The sequence below is a fragment of the Pleurodeles waltl genome, chromosome 4_2, assembly GCF_031143425.1.
Source record: "Pleurodeles waltl isolate 20211129_DDA chromosome 4_2, aPleWal1.hap1.20221129, whole genome shotgun sequence".
Classification (NCBI taxonomy): Eukaryota; Metazoa; Chordata; class Amphibia; order Caudata; family Salamandridae; genus Pleurodeles; species Pleurodeles waltl.
In genome coordinates this window covers 740,689,613-740,712,293 of record NC_090443.1, presented here as the reverse complement: position 1 = coordinate 740,712,293, position 22,681 = coordinate 740,689,613, and the positions used below count along the sequence as shown (strand labels likewise).

The 22,681-nt window shown below is 45.0% G+C and overlaps 1 protein-coding gene across 4 annotated transcripts in view; it reads right to left on the bottom strand.

The window, feature by feature from the left end:
- Positions 1-3,830: 3,830 nt before the first annotated feature.
- CCDC18 (coiled-coil domain containing 18) overlaps positions 3,831-22,681 on the bottom strand; it is a 574,107-nt gene continuing 555,256 nt past the window's right edge. For all 4 annotated transcript variants that reach the window (XM_069232377.1, XM_069232374.1, XM_069232375.1 and 1 more), the window contains one exon: positions 3,831-4,102. The gene's annotated coding sequence lies outside the window, so the exon portion shown is untranslated. The remainder of the gene's footprint in view (positions 4,103-22,681) is intronic.

The window sequence follows — 22,681 nt, the reverse complement described above, 5'->3', positions numbered from 1 at the left end:
TGAATAGGGATTGCCCTCTTAGCCCTGTGCACCGATGCCTCCGCACGTTCTGGTGGTAAGCAGGGAGCCTACATCGTAAGTCTGTGGTGTGGACATGGCCCGCCCTATGTACTATGCAGTTGTCCTGCTGCTCTGTTGAAGGGCGCTGGGCGGAGGGCACACAGCCGCTTTATGGCCCAACTTGAAAACTTGTATACCATATACGCAAGTGTTGACTCTTGACATGGCAAGGCATATCACACACGCCTAGATTGTATTGGGGCTTACTGTTTTCCTTAAAAATATATCATGCTTGCAGGGCACCTGGATTCCCTGATAACTGAGATGGGCTAGTCCAATAGCCGGAGTTCGTATTGACACTTACATATGTTGTATATCTGCACTTGGCCTGCTCTCCATCGACTTTTCCGCATGAACACACTTAGGTTACAGGCATTTGTTGTATGTCGGTTACAGTGTTTATGGGGTTGTAGTATGGGATTGGAAGGCGATCATGCCAGGAGTGAGGGAGTTGTGTTACATAATTGTTTGCATGTTTTTTTTACGATCAAGCTGGCTGGTGGAGTAGATGGGAGGGGTGGGAGGCGGGAGGGGAACGGGGAGGTTTCGGGGATTGCATGCACCTAGTCCTGAATACCTTATGCCCATGGCCACTACTTTTACTGCATTAACCTGGAATATAGGGGGAATAGCCACCTGTCAGGAGGCACAAGATATGTGCGTATTTACGATGCAGACACATACACCTAGCTAGTCTCCAGGAGGGCCACCTTACCACGGGCGAGCTGGACAAACTAAAGACACTTTGGAGTGGGCAGATTTATGTGACAGGCTACTCAGTTTATGCCCCAAGGGTACTTATTTTGCGACTATGTTATGAGACCCTCAAGCAGCTGGGCTATGGGTAGGGGCAGAGGGGTGGGGGCGTGTGACTTTAATTGCATACATGACACTGCTGTTGATAGATCACTACCCCTACTCCCTGGCACACCAGGTGTGCAAGCGACAAAGCACTTTCACCACTGATCCAGACAGGTCAACCCGGGGAGGCTGAATAATGTTATTACGCCCCGGGACATACCAGCTTAGATTATTTATTTTGTAATGCAGAATGCTGGCCTCTCGTACGGACCGCTGGAATCTTGGGCAGGTCATATCAAACCATAGGTACCTCCCCACCAACTTACTCACCTTCTGTAAATGTTGATTGCTGCATTGTGTTTGCCCAATGGCGACTGCTATAAACACCAATAAAGAAGTAAGAAAACATATATAAAGCCAGAAGCTACCCAAAGAAGTTCCTTAAGATGTGGGGCCCCTGGAGGGCATACTTCTATAAACAAGATGAGGACGAGGGGGGCACCCTCTGCAATGGACGCTATGCTGCCAAGGGAGCAGGATCCAGTGTACAGCCTCCTCATAGGTGGGGTGCTGTATAGTAATGCAGAATATGCAACAGCAATCCACTCCACTGCCATTGCTGTGTTTCAGCCCCTTCGGGCAAGTTTGATTAAAAAGCAAATAAAAAAATATATATTTTTTTTTAAAAGAGTATAATTCTAATGGGATGGGGCTCATCGCTATGTAATGTTACAAGAATTTCAACCCATCGCCATGCTTTACTGTGTGTCGGTACACATTACTGGAGTCAGTTTCGCATAGGCCTTCCAGCAAGCTGCTTCAATTTAGGGAAAGGCAAATGTTCTCAGCAGAACTGATTGACCTCTGCTGTGTGCCCATCAAACCCTAATACTTTATAATTTGTTATAGTGACTGCAATACAATGTACCTCATCATAACAATACTGTTAGTTTATGTAGCAAGATTAGTAGTTAGAGAGCCAAGCAGAATTTCTTGTCTTACGAAATTCTAATGTACCTCAGCTAGCTTGTAAAAAAAAGAAAAAATGCCAGGGCCCAAGGTACTTTATTGGAGTCCACTCCAGCTGGCACCACCAACAGCCCTGCCACTGTTGCGAATGCCACTACCAGCATTACCTACCTATGTGTTAGATTTGTCCGTTTTAAATAAACACTGCACTGTTACATTTGACAGAAGAAAAGACACACACAGCGACACCATGTTGCGTAATCCCATGAATAGGTGCGGTGTTTAGAAATAAGTTCCAGTGCTGAGCACCGGAAAACTGGCACAAATTAAGCTGTGACCTCGGTTAATAGTAATAACTGTACTCACTTAAAATTTTATCATAGTTACATCCCTCATATAGTAATACTTTGAAATGAGGAAAATGTATTTCTGTACCATCTGTCCCTAATCTGTTAGGTGGTTATTGGTAGGTACCCAGTGGCAGCTCCTACACTATGGCGGAGAAGCATGCCCCCCCACCCCAGCAGGAGCTGCAAAACTTGAAAAATAAAACAATAATAAACCATGTGTTGCTGGGTTGGAGACAGCAGGCACAGGTTTCCAGTCTGCCTGGGAGCACTAATTGAGGGCGCTCAGGCCAATCCTGATGCTTCTCTCATTCTGCTTGCAGCATGAGAGAAGCATTAGGATTGGCCGCAGTGCAGTCTGGGAGCCTGTTCCTGCAGTGGACAGTGGAACCTGAAGAGCGGCGATGCAGCAGGTAAGTTTTTTTTTTGGTGTTGTTGTTTTGTGTGTTCCCCAACCCCTCCCATCAACCACTTTTCCCCAACACCAGCTGTGACTGCATGTACTGCAGATGAAGGCTGTTGAGTTTTTATCACATGCTCTGTATCTGAGCAACAGTGAAGCGGAGGTTCCTGTACTTAACACATCTCATTTTCCTCCACAGGGCACTTTGGGCATGGCTAAAGTGGTTGACCACACAACATCCACTTCAATTACTCTCTCGGGAACAAGATGGAGGAAGACTAGTACAAGGCAATCACCTCACAGCTGCTTCTCTTGGGGAGGATTATATGTCAGATGTAGGACATCAAGTTTCCATTACCCGAATAGGTTCCCTACAAGATGGCTTATTCTCCCCTGGCATGCAGTCATTCTATGTCCAAAAACCCTACACTCACCCTCGATAGTCTCTGTCTTTCGCTGCTGTCATTCAGTAGTTGTGTCCTCACAGTGTTTTAAAAAGGATGAAAGGTCTCTCTAAAGATTGTGCATCCAAAAATCAAAATACAATAAACTTTCAAATGAATGTGGCCTGTATATCTAAAGGTGTGACATAATATAGGCCTAGAGTCCTGTGCATGATACAATTTTACACAGAATAACAAAAATGTGTAAGCTATTGCATATTTCACAGTGCATATGGCAAGCGTGCCCAACACATATTTCCTAGAACTATTTCGAGAAATTGTTCGGGGAAATGGTTGTCCTTCGTCCCACATTTTTAAATAATATTTTGGAAGACAAACCTGGCTATTTGTAGCCTTGCGTTGAAATGCACTTGAACTGATTTATTTGGAGAAGCAGATAAATATTTGAAGATCAAAATGCTTAAAAGGCTAATTTTGCATTGAAAGGGTGGCTTAGACAGATCCTGCAAAGTATGTTCGAAGGGTTTTCATTTTCATTCTTAGCATCTCTTATTTCCACTTTCAGTTCCTTCTTATAGCACCTCTAGACTGCAAGCGTGCTGGCAGTAAAATATATTTAACCATGAGTAATAAATTATGTGACAAGTTAAAACAGGACTGCATGCCACACTGCTCTGGACATTCCCACATTGTTTTGCAGTGAGGATGGATGTACTCCACTGTACTTTCTACTGAGTGTGAATAGAGGAATTAACTTTTGTCAGTAGTCAAAACTGATGTGTAACAGCCAAAAAGTGTAAGGCGTAGGTCGTGTTGCAAGTAAGAGATAGAACCAAGACCCGAACATTATACATAAATTTAACATTTATTTATATTTTAAAATATGAATAATAATTTACAAAAATCAATGATTTATCATACAAACGAAACCAACATCACGTATCTAAAGAAAAAAAAAAAGAACATGAAAATGTATCTACAAACACATACATACAAAGGCGATGAATCTGTAGAGTATAAATAAAAGATACAAATCTTATGAACATTATTTCGACAATCAATTTATTGAGAATTGAAGGCAGGCGGGCATCTTAAATTCCAGCAATGAGTATTAGTCACTGAAAAATAAAGAAAAAGAACATTAGTTTGTAGAACATGGTGGTTGCAATTCATTAGGGTGGTGAACACCTCTCTAGAATGGTTAGTTGAATGTGTAAAGAAACAAATCACAATATTCATTATTTACAAACGTAAGCCCAATGACAAAAACAGATTTATGAATGGCCACAGCAATAAGGAAACAAGATTTCACTTCTTCAGATATGTTATCCCCATCTGTACTTCCAACTTCTAACTGACTGTTTATAATTCTTGTGTGTCAAAACTTGATATGCTGTTTCAGCACACACTGCACTTTAAAACCTTTAGAAATTCCCTCTTATGTTTTGTTAAGCTGAAACATAATTCCCACTTTTTTGGTGCTGTCATTTTAAATGTAAAAATTGTAATTAACTGATAAATAAAATTATTCCTTCATTCATACTTCCGTTTACTAATGTTCATCAGTTTTGACTGCACTACACAGTGCTCAAAGACAAGTAAGGACAAGGTTCATGCTTAGGGTTTCTGGTTGTCAGTAAAAACAAATTACAACTGATAAAACACCAAATAAAGGAATATTTCCGTTTCTGTAGAAACTGGAAAGCACCAGATTTTGTTGCACTGTTACTGCTTTAGTGCCTTTTGGTATCAAAGCAGTACAAGTGCAGCTCCTCTAAGCACTTATCTGTGATGGATGCTCCTGCTATCACACACAGACCATGTTAAGTCACTTAAATATACCTTTGTGACCACCTGCAAGGTCCCTGAACCTCCAGGACCTCATTTCATTCCTGTTTTGAGAGCAGGGCTCACCCTATTTGGCTTTGTATCATAGTTCACTGCATGATGATTTGGGGTGGCCTGCAGGTTCTCAGATGAACTCTAACAGAGTTTCAGTCCACAGTAGGCAGCACCACTATGACTGTCATAGTCCTTCAGTGAGGGGAGACAGAGCTTTGCTTTCTGAAGGCTGAGGTGTCAGGATTGTGGCAACAAAGATCAATGCACATTTGGGTGCCTCCAGAATGAGTATCCTCTCATGAAGCAACCAAAAAAAGAGTAACCCCCTAAAACAAAGGGTACAGGGTTATTGAACTAAATTGACCAGAACTTTTACTGAGACAAACCTGGTACAAGCAAGGAGCCTTTTTTTGGAGGTGGATACAGTCTGGTGTAATAGAGCAACCTGTTGTAGGAAAAGTGAAACGCTCACAGCTGCATGCACACCTGGAATATAGTTATTACGAGGGATAAGGGTCATCAGTATTTTGATCTACTCACATCACCCTATACTTGGATAACCCAACAAGCCGAAATATAGACTGTGTTAAAGAACATATGTGGCTTTTGGGTAAAGACAACAGTACGTGTAAGGCTTGTGGATAGTAAGGGTCTGTTACGAGAATTAAACATAAGCATTGGCAAGAGACCTTAAATAATAAGAACAACTTTCGGTAGAATCATCTGAGCTGCTTGCAAGATCATTCAAATTGCCCGTACAGCTCATACAAGAGTTGGAGATCTAATTAGACCTTTTGTATATGTGTCTTATTTTAACTGATGAAAGAAAATATATATCTTTTTTGTCCTGAAGAAGGTGGAAAATATAAAATCACTACACCAAAATGTATGAATGATTTTTTGTCACAATCTACATACTCTGGACATTTGTACATTATCAATGGAAGTCAAAAATTCACAGTGATAATTGTTGTAGCTGTTACCAACCCTAAAGACAGATAACATTGTCGGATTTATGTTTCTTCTGTGGTTATGTGCAGTGATGCTTGTTGGTGGTGGTTGCTGTTTGTTTGAATAAAATACGCCATAAAGGATTCTTTGGAGGGCAATGAATAATTATTTTGGATATATAATTATTTCGAGGGTGGTCTCCTTTGTCACCGGCAGCTGAGTGGGATTCTGAGACTGTGATTCTGACCTTTTGCTTAGCTATATATATATATATATATATATATTTTAGATATTTGGAATTTATGTTGTTTTTGATCTGGCTCACAATTTCTGGTCATTCGGTCTCCCATAAATCACTGCACCTTGCTCATTTCTCTTGGGTTTTGCATCATGATGGTCTGAACAACATGCCTAAAGGAACCACACCTGTCTCATAGAAGGATCAGGGACCATATCAGGAACATATTCAGCATCAAAGCACAGGCCCAGACAGGGCCCATGTGTTGACATCAACAAGCTCCACATTCATCCCTACTACCTCCATGCCAAAGTGAACCTTAGAACGTATATTGCTTATAGAAGACCTGGCGCTTGGCAATATTACCCATACAAATTGTGACAGAATTTAGTGGAAGCACATTGGGATGTACTTGCTCTTTTCCCCAAAACAGAAAACGTATTACAACAGTGCACACTGCACTTTACACAAAGATAAGGTGCCTTGAAATTCTCACACTACTACTTCTTAATTGCCTCAGATGCTGCGTTAAACAGCAGAACAGTTTGCTGTCTTTACATGACCTAGAGCTAACAGTTTGCATGTTAATTCCGTAGCACACTTCTCCCCTATGAGGAGGTAGAGCAAGTAAGTTATGGTTATCTCATATGCAGATGAGACTGAGATAGTTGTGTCCTCATCCGCGGAGGCCGATGAGGTGGCTACTGATTTCAACAGCTGCCTAAGACAGGTCTCAATTTGGATGAGGGAAAACTGTCTGAAATTGAATTCAGAGAAGACGGAGAGTATTGTTGTTTGTAAATGTGCCAGAAGTCTCCTGTTGGCCGGATAATCCCGGGCCTCTTCCTGTCAGGTAAGCTAAAAACTTGGGGATGGTATTTAATGATCAATTGGGCTTTTCTGACCAGATTAATTCCATTACCTCCTTCTGCTTCTATTTAATTAAGTCACTGAAAAGGATATTTCGTTTTGTTCCATAGAATATGCGAAAGATGGTTGTGGTGGCCCTCATACTATCAAGAATTTACTATTGCAATTCCTTGTATTTGGCCTTGAAGAAGAGGACACTGGTTAAACTACAATCTCTACAAAATGCAGCCACATGGCTGCTTTGTAACATCCATAAGTTTAGTCCTGTCTCAGACAAGATCAAAAGATCTGCACTGGTTGGCTGACTCTGCTAGAATTAAGTTCAAGGCCTTGTGTACTACCAATCAAGCCTTGTATGGCAGTGGACATACATATCTAGAAAATGCCTTTGACTGGTACACACCACAACGTAATTTGATATCTTCAGAGAGCAAATTGCCAGTTATAGCTCTGATCAACGAAGTAAGATGGGAGGGCAAAGGTTTCCTGTTACTCCGGGTAATCTTTGGAATTCACTGCCAATTGATATTCACACGCAATCTAGCCTCACCCTTTTTAGGAAAGGGTTGAAGATTTGGCTTTTTAGATCTTCTTTTTAAATAGCGGTTATCCCATGCGGTCCTTAGGTCACAAGAGCCAAGACACTTCAGAATTTGTGTGCTCTATACATATCCTTTACCTTTATCCTTTTCTTCTATCAATACAAAAGTTCTGCGTTTAAAAAAAATCCTATCTGTGCAATCTTTCTTCCTCCTCTGCAGTGGAAGGAAAGCGTATTTCTCAACAGAAAAGAGTGTGTAAATAGATCAATAAGAGAAGGCATTTAGCGCTCCATCTCTAAACTGAAGTGACAACAATATTTAAAAAATATGTAATATTGAGATTGTCAATTCGGCACTGGCTGACAAAAAAGGAAAGAAAGACAAATTTAAACCCAATCATGACACCTCAAAAGAGGATGGACAAAAATAATGCTTCAACCATCTAAAAAAAAATCGAGCCACTGAGAGTGAATTTCTAGGCAAGAACTTTATCAGCCAATGGGAGACAAATACATCAGCATTACGTCTGAGAAATTGCTGGTTAGAAATGTCCTCCCTGTTGTGACAGAAGTGTTATTTTCAGGTAGGTGTCAAAAGTGACACACACCGTTCAGAGTACCGAATTGGTGCAATGAACAACTCTTTTGCTTTGCCTTCCTTGAAAGTTTGCAGCACTTTGAAAATCACAGAGGTCGGCAGAAAAGTGTAATGGAGGGCAAAAGACACTTCATCTGAAAAGCAAACCCCAACGAGTCTTCAAGGGAACTGAAGGGAGCATTAGATCTCCACTTTCTGTTGATCGCAGTTGCAAAAAGGTCTATCTAAGGCCAACACCTTTGGTCAATGACTGATGCGAGGACTTCAACATCTATTTACCATTCGTAATTTGCTATTGTTTGACTGCTAATGGCAGTGGTCTATACACTCGGACAGCAGATTACACTGCCCTGAAAATGTGGCGTGGTACAAAATATGTACATGCTTGCCTTGCAATGACAAGAGAAATCTGTCAATACTAACTGGACACCCTTCTGATCTACTACAAGGAAGTGAAGATGAGGGTCCTAATACTACCAACGGCCAATGGTTAAGTAATCTTCTAAATGTCTCCCACATCCCAATAAGAAGGCAACTGTTGCCAGTGACGACTATAGTTAGTGACAACAAAAGCTATGACGGTATGACAGATTTCTTAAAATCCATCCATCATTATAGGCTGAACTATACAAGGCATGGCACCATCATGACAGCTGACAGAGTGCAAAGATGTTGGTTCCATCGGAGCTGCAGACACCCTGGAGCAGCCTCATTCTCAACCTTGACCGAGAAACTTAAAAAGTGCAAGAAGTCATGAATCATAGAATCCCCATCATCTGAATGATCAGGAGGTGGTGTGCAGAACAAACCAGTGGAATTATAATAAGCTGAATGCCCCCTCATCCTCTACTCCAAAGGAATTGTCTTTTCCAAGGTGCCCAGAATGGCACCATTTAAAAGTAGAGTTCTGGAAATAATGTGGTTTGATTTCCGGATATTGAGTGGAAACCGGTGCAACAGAAGATCAGTGGTGTGATGAAAATGAAGACTCGTCACTACCAGTGAGTATGCCTTAATGTGGCAGCTGTCAGATGTGGAAACGAGCATACCTGTTCTGCAGAGGTGAACTACCAAAACAGTCTTTTGTGAACACCCTTGGGACTGAGGTCTGACCAAAAGTGATCACTGAGAACTAAAAGTGCTTCAACCCCACTATGAAATTAAGGGAACTGTGGAAATCTGGCGAGTCAATGGGTATCATCCAGTCCTGACGATCTAATGCCTGAAAAGCCTGCACCTGTATGACAATGTTAATTTTCTGCTTTCCTCGAAAATTGCTGAAATACTGAAGGTCCAAAATCAGTCTCAATTATGAGCGCTAGAAAATAACAAGAGTAACACGTTTAAAATCTTTCCAGTTTGGGATTCGCTGTTAGGCCCTTTGCCAACAGTGTCTGGACTTCTACCTTTAAGATGTTTGTGGGAACGGACTAGGGACTGGTAAGGGTAAACAAGCTACAGCATTACTCAAATGAAAAACCTTAACCGTGGTGGACTGTTTGTAGACACACTGCTGTGAGGTTTTGCGGAGTCAAAAGAGAAAAAACACTCTGCAACCCACGCTCCTGCCAGCAGGCTGTGCCTTCTGGAGATGAACTGCGAGTCTAGGTGACATGCTAGGGACGCAATCCAAATTTTACATTAGCTTTTCTTTGTTCAAAGCACTCAAGGGTTGAGTCAGTGGTTTCCCCAAAATGGCTTTCACCATCAATGGCAATTAGATTCCCGGAGGCCCTCCACATTCCAGTACAGCACAATCAAACAGTTCCGCACAGCACTGCTGCAACGTTCATCGAGTGTTCCAAGGTTTAGACACATGTCCAACTTTCACAAACTGCGAGTAAGGCCCCTTCATATGTTCTAGAAGGATGCTAGTTTCTATTTCTAAGGCAGCCATTTTTCTTCAAAGTGTGGTTGTCCTGCATTAAAGGCTTCAAGTAGATATCTGAAGATACGGAGGGGAAAGCATTAGCTTTTAATTTCAGATGACGTTTTTATCACCTGGCTATCTGGAGAGAGATGAGGCCAGGGGAATTTAGGGTCCGAAGGCCCAAGGGGACTGCACTATTTGCCTTTTTACAGCCAGGAAAGACCACAGATTATTCTGGGCTGCTAAAATGGAGTCTATCAGTGCCTTGTTAAAAGACCGTAACAAAAACAACAGAATATGGACGGAATGAGGAACAAATCAAACCTTTACTCCCAGTCACAGATCTGGATTTAATTCATCAGTGTTTTAGGTCAAGCATAGCAGCTCGAAAGCGCTGCTTTTCCGACGTGTTGGTATGTATCTGGGCTTTTAACCACGCCCACCGCACGCCCATCACTACCACTCGTTAATAGGCTTGTCTTTGAAAAATCCTTTGTTTTTGTTGGAAAATGCTTTATTTTTATCACTCCTTGGTGTGGTTTAGTCACCGTCTTGGACAGCCCCCCTGTTACATGGATAATTGCACTTTTGCCGACAACTTTGGCTACGACCGAACTTCTTTTTCCTTTTATGTCTCTCTTTTGCATTCATGGTGGCGCTGGCACTTTGAATCGGCTTGCTTATGTTAACTATTTTACTTTTTATTTTCAGTTTGTGTGGCAAGAAAAGTCCTGTTAGGAATTTACAACACTAATAGCTCTAACTCGAATAAACATCAGACCCATTGCATTGCAAATTCCTGTTTTGGCTTGCCATGCCATGCCATGCCATTACAGTTTGAACCTAGCCATATACAAATCAGACTTGACCCTGTTCCCCATGGGAACAGTCCAGCACAAACTGCCAGGCCAGGTCCTCCCTGGACCAGAAACAAACATCCTGGGACTGGTTTTGGGGAATCAATCCTCATCAGCCAGGCTAGCTGCAATCTGGTGGTGTAACAAGCATGGAACCCACGTCTGGGCAAACCCTTCCCATTTAGTGTGACAAAATAAAAAAAAACAGATGATGGGTGGAATGAGGAACAAATCAAACATTCACCCACAGTCACAGATCTGGGTTTAATCCATCCATTGAGGCTGGACTGTTCCCACGGGGAACAGGATCAGGACTGAATTGCATTTGGCTGGGTCCAAACTGGGGTGGCATGGTGAGACTGGGGGTGAGTGTTTGAAATTTTTCAGCACTCTGTCCATCATCCTTTTGTGTTGCTAAAGTTGCCCTATGCAAGAAGGTTATGCTCAGATGTGGGTCCCATGCTCACTGTGCAACTGGATTTAAGCTAGCCTGGCTGATAAACCTGAAACCAGTCCCAGGATGCTTGTTTTCGGTCCGGGGAGGGCCTGGCCTGGCAGTTCGGGCTGGACTGATTTGCAAATGGCTGGGTCCAAACTGGGTGTCATGGTGAGCAAAAGAACACTGGATTAAACCCAGACCTGTGACTGGGGGTGAGTGTTTAAAAAGTTTCAGCACTCCGTCCATCATCATTTTGTGTTGCTATTGTTAAAAGATAGTAGCAGCTCCTCGACTGGTGAGGTCGCTTGAAGAATTTATGTAAGCAGAGTTCAGTGCCTCAGTCCAAACGAGGCAATAAGTTATCAACCCAACTGTCCTCAACTTTCTATTGCTGTACTCAGGAGAGTGGAATTTTTAAGCTACCTTAATCAGACTCAAAGTCTTGAAAGCGGTACACATTAGAGCAGCAGGTAAATGTTGTGCCAAATGGTCTTCAAAGAAATCCATAAATCTTTTGGCTGATGACATCTTTTTCAGTTACATGCAATTTTGCAGGAGCAGATGCTAAAATAGTGCAAATGGCGGGCACTGTTGTCAAGGCTGAAAGCTCTATTCAGTTGACAATCAATGGTTTATTTTGTTGTTGCTTCTCTGGTGCAAAGGACAGAGCGATTTGATTGCATAGGCTCACTTTGACTAATGCTGTGGTCAGAGCAGCCATATCAGAAGGCAGAGAGGAAAACATTAGCACTGGCTCCAAACAAAAGCACAAGTTCTCTTGAGTTGTGGATACAGGTCAATAAACTAGTGAACTTCGCAAGAGAAGGGAGTCTTTTTTTAGATGAAGGAAGAAAACCACTCCTTTTTAGGTTGAGCCTAGCAGGGCGCATGCGCTGTTCTCTCAACATACTGAAATCGACTGTGGGCTATAACCACGCCCCTCGCTTTCATTGGTTCCTTGGACTGCCTTTCAAAATTCCCTTGATTTCGTAGGTAAATGGTTTACGTTTGTCCTACCTTGAGGCTGTTTTTTTGTCGTCCTGGAGACTGACCCTGCTGCATGGATTATTGCACTTTCGGCCATATACCATACTGTGGCGCACTACTTTTTTCTTTTGACTCTCTGCTTCGCACTCCGTGGCTGTATGTTGTTTCTTCCTCTTCCTTGTTTTTAGGAAAGCAGCTGTTTCTTTGTGGTGTGCCTCCAAAGGCTGCAAGCTGGAGGGGGGTTCTTTTTTATTTATTATTGAAGTTTCATATCACGCGAACTCAATCAGGATCACTTTACATGAGTACCACTAACGTACAGGTTAAGCAGTTGAAAAACATACAAACTGGCACATTTTAAACAGAAAAAACACAAATCCTCTAGGCGGCTCTCCCAGCAGAACAGGAGAGCCGATACTACAATATTCACTGCACACAGGACTCTCGACCCATAATGCTTTGCGGGGCATTTCTTTTACAAAACATTTTTGCCTGTAGCTCAGCCTGTGGTGGCCTTAGGACAATGGGACGGCCATCAAATAATTCAGCACGACACGCACTTTCTGTCTAGGTCAACTTTGGGTCTCCACATTAGGTTGGGGGGGCCCAAAAGAATAACCTCTCCCACCATTCAGTGTCTTTTTATTTCTCTCATGGCTGGAACTTTTGTTTTACAGCTGGAAGTAGTTTTTGTTTTTAAAAGCCTTGTTTGTAATATTATTACAGTAGGCCTGAAAATGTGTAATCCACTATGCTCCCCAAAGGCTAAATATATAGTTACACTGCATTACTTTCTGCCAATCTGTTTTCATGTGGTTATTTCCTCTAGGGGCTGACTATATGGTTACATGACCATGTTTCTTCCAAATGCTGTTTTTATTGTGGTGTCCTCTAGGGGCTGTTCAGGTCATTACAGTCAAGAAACTACAATATTTGTTGCACTTGGAAACTCGCCCCATAATGCTTTGCGGCACATTCCTTTTTACAAAACATTTGTGCCCATAACTCTTTGTGTGGTCGTTCTAGGACAACGGGATGGCCATAAAAACATTCAACACGAACCGCTCTTTCTGTCTAGGTCATCTCTGGGTCCTCACACTGGGGGACCCAGAGATAACCCCTCCTACCATTGTGGGCCTCATTATGAGTTTGGTGGACAGAAAACTCTGTCTGCCAAACTCCTGACAGGGTGGCCGCCGCCTACGCAGCCACCTCCTTGCCGGTGCTATTATGGGTTTCCTGTTAGGTGGGCGAGCAGAAACCTACGTTTCCGCCCACTGGCCTAGCGGTAAACAAGCTACAGCATTGTTTCCGGCTCGTAATCGAGCCGGCGGAAACGCTATCGCCTGCAGGGTGCACCAGCCTCATCGCAATGGTCAATGTCTGCTAAGTATACACTGAACACTGCGATGGTGCTGGCCAGGGGGGCTCCTGCACTGCCCATGCCCAGTGCATTGGCAGTGCAGGGGCCCACCTGTGCTCTCCTGCACCTGTTCTCCACCAGCCTTTTCATGGTGGTGTTACCACCATGAAACCGCTGGTGGAGAACAAGGTTTTAATCCCCAGGGCAGAGCTGCTTACAGCGCTGCCCTGGTGGATTAGGACCTCCACCACCTCCAGACCACCGGGATCCAGGATCCTGGCAGAGCTGGCAATTCCCTGGTGGTCTGACCACTAGGGCAGTAATGTGGCGGTTGGACTGCCGCATTGGCGGTGGTCCAGGCCGCCACCGCGAGTGAGGCGGTCTATAGACTGCCACACTCCTAATGAGACCCTGTGTGTCTTTTTAGGCCCTCTCATGGCTGGAACTTTTGTTTTATACCAGTAAGAAGTTTGTGTTTTAAGGGCCTTGTTTGTAATATTATTCTAGTAGGCCGGCTAGGCCTGAAAATGTGTATTGTACTGCACCCTCTGTGAGCTAAATATATGGTTACACTGCTTTACATTCTGCCATTCTGTTTCCAGGTGGTTATGCCCTCTGGGGGCTGACTATATGGTTACATGACCATGCTTATTAAAAATGCTATTTTTATTGTGGTGCCCTCTAGGGGATGTTCTGAGTATTACAGTCAAGATACTACAATATTCGCTACACTCGGAAACTCACCCCATAATGCTTTGCGGTTCATTCTTTTTACAAAACACTTTTGCCCATAACTCACTGTGTGGTGATCCTAGGACAATGGGACCACCATCGAAATGTTCAGCATGATGCACTCTGTCTAGGTCACCTCTGGGTCCCCACACTAGGCTGGGGATGACCCCAAAATAATAACCCCTCCTACCATTCAGTATCTTTCTAATCTCTCTCATGGCTGGAACTTTGATTTTACAGCTGGGAGTAGTTTGTGTTTCAAGGGCCTTGTTTGTATTATTATTCTAGTAGGCTTGCTCGGCCAGAAAATGTGTAGTGCACTACGCCCTCTAGGGGCTAAATATATAACATGCATTATATTCTGCTGTTCTGTTTTCATGTGTTAAAGTCCTCGAGGGGCTGACTATTACAAGACAATGTTTCTTACAAATGCTACTTTTATTGTGGTGCCCTGTAGGAGCTGTTCTGAGCATTACAATCAAGATACTACAATATTCGCTGCACTCAGAAATTCGCCCAATAATGCTTTTCGGGGGCTTCCTTTTACAACATTTTTTGCCCATAACTCACAGCGATGGGGGGTCCCATGGAGAATGGGACCACCATCAGAACATTCAGCACATGTGCTCTTTCTTTCTAGGTCACCTCTGGGTCCCCAGGCTAGGATGGGGCAGGGGGGGACCGCAAACTAATATAAACTCTCCCACCACTGAGTGTCTTTTTAAGCTGTCTCATGGCTGGAGCATTTGTTTTAGAACTGGGAGTAGTTTTTAGTAATATTGTAATAAGCCTGCTAGGCCTGAAAATGTGTAATGCACTACCCCCTCTAGGAGCTGAATATATGGGTACACTGCATTGTTTTCTGCCATTCTGTTTTCATGTGATTATGCCCTCTAAGTGTTGACTATATGGTTACATTACCATGTTTCTTTAAAATGCCATTTTTATTGGGGTGACCTCTAGGAACTGTTCTGAGCATCACAGTCTAATGCCAAGTGTATGAAGGAATGCACAAACACAAAGTTTATTTCTGATAAAGGTTTTTATTGGGCTTACATGATGATTGTATATGTTTTATTGATCTCACCTCATTGCAGTGATGGCCATCATTTATGCCAACGTAACATCCTTATTACACTATGACTGTTTGAATACTCTTGATATGTTTGGGTGACCCTTCTAGGGGGTCACCAGTGGTTGCACAGTGATAGCTATGGTATGTTCCATCTACCAATGTAATGTACTTCACGGCTAAATACTTATAAGGTCCCAAAGGCGAGACCTACTGGCTATGCCAGTGCTTGTTATGTTTCTGTGCTTATGTTTTGGAGATGGGGCAAGCATAACCTCTCACTCGATGCCTCTCTTTTTGTAGGTTGGAACTTACCCTTCGATGAGGATGACAACTTCATCCTTAGCCCCTCGTAGGCTTTTGCAAGAAAAAGGTCAGCTTCGCTCATTAATGGCTTTTGTGTTGCATTTTAACCCTTAGCTGCAGAGCGAAGAATCATGTTCAAACCACATACAATGGCAAGAGGTTTCAGATCTACAAAAAACTGCACTAAGGTACAATACCTTCATGTTCCTTTTGTAGAGAGCCCAAATGTTTAAACCGTAAGAGGAGACATGTTCCTCTGCTCATAGAATCAAGGTTTTAAATAAATAGTTGTGGTGAGTAAAACAGAAAGCGCTCTGTATTCAATATGTGATCATTGTCACATCTAGTGAAGCAAGATAGATCTGCAGCTGAAGCTTCAAATTTACCACCAAGAGCCAGTAGGGAGCTGCTTGGATTTTTCTCCACATCCATTATGATGGCAGAAGGGCATCGCAAAGATGAGGAATCCATCTGATTGTTTACATGCATGATGCAAATAAACAGATTGAACTAAATAGTATAGTATTGCTTTTTTTAATGGATTCATGTCCAAAATATATCTGATACTCATGCCAATACAGCCATTTGATTATGTAAACAAATTATACCTACGATTACCCTCCTATCTGAGACACAAACTCCAGTTTTTGACACACTGGTTCCTGTACATCACCAGCACAGGCACTGTACCTGGCACCAACATTAGGAACATCATTTTCACCTATAGTGAATCATATTGGCATACAAACTAGCACACACACTGGCTCCTCCACATCCTGGTGCATGAGCCACGAATAGATGTTCGCTTTTCCTTAAAGGTTTTGTTTTTTGGGGTAGCATGACTGCCTTCCTTACATCTAGCTTGTGCAGTGCCTTTTCTGCTTCTCTTTCTGGATGTTATAAAAAAACATGTAGTTGGATTGATTGGTTCATATGGGATGGTGAAACCAGCTTTCGGATAAAGGCTGGGGTTAGGTCTCATGACTACCGTATCCTTGTGTATCTGTGGGGCTGGTGCTTGGGGAGCCAGTGCTTACAATTCACTCATCTTACTATAAACGTGATTGTATTTAAGAAGGTGTTTGAAATGTCAGGCCTATCTGATGCATTGTTTCGAAAGGCTGTTTCTTATGATGTGCCAGTACCAAATGGAGGTGATGTGCAGGCTTGACCTTGGTGGTGAAATCCTGTTCATTAATTCTAAGAACCTTTTGATTACTGGTTTGGTGAAAAGGTTATTCCCCAAAGTACCTCTGGTACGGTATACAAGACGCTAGTAGACAGGTGAACTCACAGAAGCATACATGAGGTTTGCTACCACCAAATGCTTCATGTGTCCGATGATGGTTGTGTCAGAGTATGGAGCAGGACTTCTTTCCTGCACAAGTGTCTGGTCATTTAGTTGTACAACATCATAATGTGGTACGCTGCTGTCTTGCCTCTCTTAGTGCCCTCATGAACCAATGTGGAAGGCAGAGGTTGCCAAACTCCAAGTCGTCAGGATAGAGGTCGCTAGGCTGAGGCTAGCTGGTTCTGCATGGCATACCTTGCCTCCTGTTGTAGCATTAACAGATTTTAAAGACAGTGGTATGTTTTTTTATCGTCCTGCTTTCTGTTATCTCTTCTAGGTCTGAGCACCATGCCTGTCTGGCCCATTGTGCGGCTATTAGGGTCAGAGTCATGTTTGCACTTGTTTATTGGCACTGGTTTCTAGGGGAGGATCAGTGAAAAGGTGTAGGCAAATATCCCTGGCCAGTCTATCAACAGGGTTTTCCTCTGAATAATTGTTGCAGATCGCTGGATACGAAGATTTGGCATTTTGCATTTGCAAGAGTTGCAAACAGGTTTATTTGTGGTGTTCTAAAGATTGTATCTACCAACTTCTGATCTAGCTCACGCTATTGAGAGATCCCTTCTTGTCTGCTTAATCGGTCTGCTTCCATTTGTTGTCCCCCTGGCAGGTGTATTGCTACTAGGCAGATGTTCCTTTCAATTTCTCATCTTCACTGCCTTTTAAGGCATGTGGCTGCCCAAATAAGGCTTCCCAGCGCTTGTTCAGAAGGAACACTGCAGCAGTGTTGCCTGCCTGGATTTGTACTACTGACCTTAAAATCTGTTTGCAAAATGCTTTCATTGGTAGGAAAACTGTCCTTAATTCCAACATATTTAATGTGTTTTACTGCTTCCTGGAGTTACCTGAACTACCTGCTTCTTAATTCTGCATTTGTGAGTTGCATCAGTGATGATGTTCACCCTGGGGTGGGCTGTTTGAACAGTCTGCCTATTGTGATGTTTTGTAGGGCCTACCACTGTATTTCCTTGTGCAGTTTCCCAGTGAAAACCACTAGCTCATCTGACTCTCCTGTTGATTGTGACGATTGATTTAGCAGCCATTCTTGGAAGGGTCTCATTAGTAGCCTGGCAAAGCGGCTTAGGGCATGCACAAAAACATAATGTCCAGAATTTTCATCACAGTGACAATTCTCATAAAGTTGAACTTAATAATGCTACCAACTCTTTGGACTAGGTAGGCTTTTGCCTTGTCTCGGTCTAGCTCTGCCCCAGGAAGGTCTTTTTTCTCACTGGTTGGGATGATGATGTCTCTGTGTTTAATAAGATCCCCAGTCTACACATTGTTTCCATTACCTCTGGCACTGCTTTAGTGAGCTGGCCTTTAACAATCCGATGTCTAGGTAGGAGTACAAATGTATACCCTGCTTTTGCAAGTGTGAAGCTACTACTGTAAACCATTTTTCTAACACCCTTGATACACATTTTATCCCAAAAAACAGAACTTTAAATTGATAAAGTTCCATACGACTAAACTGAGACACTATGGTGGTCATTCCAACCTCGGCGGTAAAAGGCGCTTACCGCCGTTCAGAAGACCGCCATAACACCGCAGCGGCCGCAGTAAACCGCCACTGTCATTCTGACCCACAACAGGCAAACCGCCAAAATACAGACATCCACAAAAGTCCGCCACACCAAAGGGCAGCGAGAAACTGGCGATGACCAAACCTCCACCGTCACGCCAACAGAAATACGCCCACACTATCACGACACACGAATCCACGCGGCGGTCTTTCAACCGCGGTATTCCATTGGCGGTACACACCGCCGCGCTCAAAATACACACACACACACTTACAAAACACAGCCACATTGGACAATTCAAAATACACACACCTGATACACATACATACACCACTCCCACACACCCAATTAAATATAAAATACACACCCACATCACCCACAAACCTCCACTCCTATAGATTCGTGAACACGCACCGAGAAAAGACAAACGAGCACCCAGACGCCCAATTCACTGTCACCCAGCAATATTTGCACGCACTTCACACAACACAACAATACACATCACCACACTTAGCACCACACAATCCACCCTACACATCACCCACACCACCCCATGGCACCGCAAAGACACCCCAGGTTCTCTGATGATGAACTCAGGGTCATGGTGGAGGAAATTGTACGAGTAGAGCCACAGCTGTTCGGGGCACAGGTGCAGCACACCACCATTGCCAGGAAGATGGAGCTATGGCAAAGAATAGTGGACAGGGTCAACCTGTGGGACAGCAGCCAAGAAATCGGGATGACATCAGGAAGAGGTGGAACGACCTACGGGGGAAGGTGCGTTCCATGGTATCCAGGCACAACATCGCGGTGCAGAAGACTGGCGGCGGACCCCCACCTCCTCCCCCAGAATTTACAACATGGGAGGAGCAAGTCTTGAACATCCTGCATCCTGAGGGCCTCGCAGGAGTAGGCGGAGGAATGGACTCTGGTAAGGCAAATCTTAACTACTTCTTCCCCCCACCCCACCTGCATGCCAACTCATACCCACACCCTCACCCTCACCCCCATCACATCCTACTCCTTGCAACTGTCTCACCATCACAACCCACCCATCCCAACACCTAGCCCTGCATGCGTCCACAAAGCATGGACACCCATCACCTAAGCATGCCCACTGCACAAACACATACAACCCCCCCCCCCCCAAACCACCATCACAACAGCCCCCACAAAGGAATGCCAGCACTGGGGTACACGGGCACCCACCCATTGCACGCTATGACACACACAGAACCAATAACCATACTTTTATACCCCTGCAGGACCCGAACGCCACGTCACCGCGCAGGAGGGTCCACAAATGTCCCCTCCACCCCCAGAAGAGGCCCACAGTGAGGACAGCAGCTCTGTCTCCCTGGATCTAGATGACCAGCCCGGTCCATCGGGGACCTCGGGACAGTTGGTTCCCCTCACACAGCCACAGGCCACAGTAGACCTTCCCCCCTCTGGGAACACCAGCACAGCACCCACCCAGCGGGCCCACACCTCTGTCCCCAGGACACGTCAATCGGCGGTGTGTCCACCACTACAGGGAACCCAGGCTAACCCACCACCCCAACAACAACAGGGACCTGGGGGCAGTGGTAGTGGGCACACGGTCCAGGGGACAGAGGCCCAGGGAAACAGGGGAACTGGGAGGGCTGCTGTGCGACGGGGGGGGGCCAGGCCCAGGGAACCCACTCTCTACGAGGCCCTCTCCTCCATCATGGGAGCATACCACCGCTCCCAGGAGACGATGGCGACGGTCCTGGCCAGGTTTCAGGAGATCTAGCTTCCGTAGGAGCAACAGTATATGGGGTTCAGGGAGGAACTAAGAAACATCAATTCCGCCATGGGTACCATCGTAGTGGCCCTGAATGAGGTAGTCACGACATTGCGGGACACTGTGGCACCTCAAAGGGCCCCTTACACTAGCATGCACCAAGAACTGCCTACCACCTCCGCCGGCGCTACTGGAGAGGAGGCCCCGACACAAGACCAACAGGCCACCAGAACCCCACCCCCTGCAGAAGGAGAACCACCCCGCAAGCGGGCCTTGAGATCCAGGAAGAAGACAGAGTAAGATGTCAAGACCCCCGCCAGCAAAGGATACCGCCCTGATTGTCATCCCACTGTCCCACATTGTCACCCTGTCCAACCTTAAACTTCCCCTGCTCCACTTCCCACAGGCATTTGGACAATGCACCTGTGAAACTGATATTCTGGACTCTGCCATGGACAATCCTGCACCATCACCCCTCACCGATTTGCAACCACCTATCCAATTTAGAGCACTTGAATAAAAACACTTATTGCACAAAACAATCTGGAGTCTGGCTGTGATTTAGAACAAATGTATTAGACATGACCGTGCCAAAATGTTCATTCACATTGTGATGCTAACAAACCGCTGTCACACAGCTGTAGTCCATGGGGAAACAAAGCAGATGTCACGCAGTGGGGCCCACATCTCTGAAAACGGAAGGGAAAGTCACAACACAGTTACCATACACTGGGGGAAAAAGTCAGACAGTAGAGAGGTAGGAGTCATTAAGTAAATGTAATATGCCGGTGTCTACTCTTACCTGTGTGTCACTGAAAATACTGCTGTATTACTGTGTTCCTGTTCTCTATGTCGTCCTCTTCGGCTTCCTCCTCTTCACTCTCCACAGGCCCCACAGCTGCTACAACACCACCATCTGGACCATCCTCCTGCAGAAAAGGCACCTAGCGGCGCAAAGCCAGGTTGTGAAGCATACAGCAGGCCACGATGATCTGGCACACCTTCATTGGTGAGTACATTAGGGATCCACCTGTCATATGGAGGCACCTGAACCTGGCCTTCAGGAGGCCAAAGGTTCGCTCGATCACCCTCCTAGTCTGCCCATGGGCCTCATTGTACCGTTCCTCTGCCCTTGTCCGGGGATTCCTCACTGGGGTCAGTAGCCAGGACAGGTTGGAGTAACCAGAGTCCCCTAATAGCCACACCCGGTGCCTCTGGAGTTGACCCATCACATACGGGATGCTGCTATTCCGCAGGATGTAGGCGTCATGCACTGACCCAGGGAACTTGGCATTAACAGGGGAGATGTACTGGTCAGCCAAACACACCATCTGTACATTCATGGAATGATAACTCTTCCGGTTCCTGTACACCTGTTAACTCCTGCTGGGGGGGACCAAAGCAACATGTGTCCCATCAATGGCACCTATGATGTTGGGGATATGTCCAAGGGCATAGAAATCACCCTTCACTGTAGGCAAATCCCCCACCTCAGGGAAGACGATGTAGCTCTGCATGTGTTTCAGCAGGGCAGACAACACTCTGGACAACACCTTGGAAAACATAGGCTGGGACATCCCGGATGATATGGCCACTGTTGTTTGAAATGACCCACTTGCAAGGAAATGGAGTACTGACAGCACCTGCACTAGAGGGGGGATCCCTGTGGGTTGGCGGATGGGTGACATCAGGTCTGGCTCCATCTGGGCACACAGTTCCTGTATAGTGGCTCGGTCAAGCCTGTATGTCAGTATGACATGTCGTTCCTCCATTGTCGACAGGTCCACCAGCGGTCTGTACACGGGAAGATTCCTCCATCTCCTCGCATGTCCCAGCGGACGGTGCCTATGAAGGACAACAGCGAGCACAGAGTCAAGCAACCCACAGGTACGTAACCACAGCTTGCACATAACACGATTCCCAATGCATTGAATGGCTTGTATGAGTGTTGGTGCATGGCCTAGGTATGTGTGACGCAGTTGGTAACTAGGCCATGTGGGCCCTTGAAATGGCGGCTGCCTGACCTGTGAAGTGCGACAGTGGGATGTGAGGTCAATGCGCTGGCGTGGCACACCGCGGCGGTAGGCGGTCGAAGACCGCGGCGCTAAGCCGCATTGGTTAACATTGAACCCTATGGGTTTCAGGAGCCAATGACGATGTGCGCCGGCGGTCGTGGTACGCACCGCCGCGGTACGCACTGCCGCGGGCGTGACCGCCATTTTCTGTCTGCTTAATCACTCGATACCTGATCTTCGACAGGAGAGGACCTACACTGCAAGTGCTGCTGTGACCTAGGTCTGGAAGAGACAATGGCTCATGCGACTGGGGAAAGGGCCCCTGCCTTCACTGCGGAGGAGTTGGAGAAACTTGTGGATGGGGTCCTCCCCCA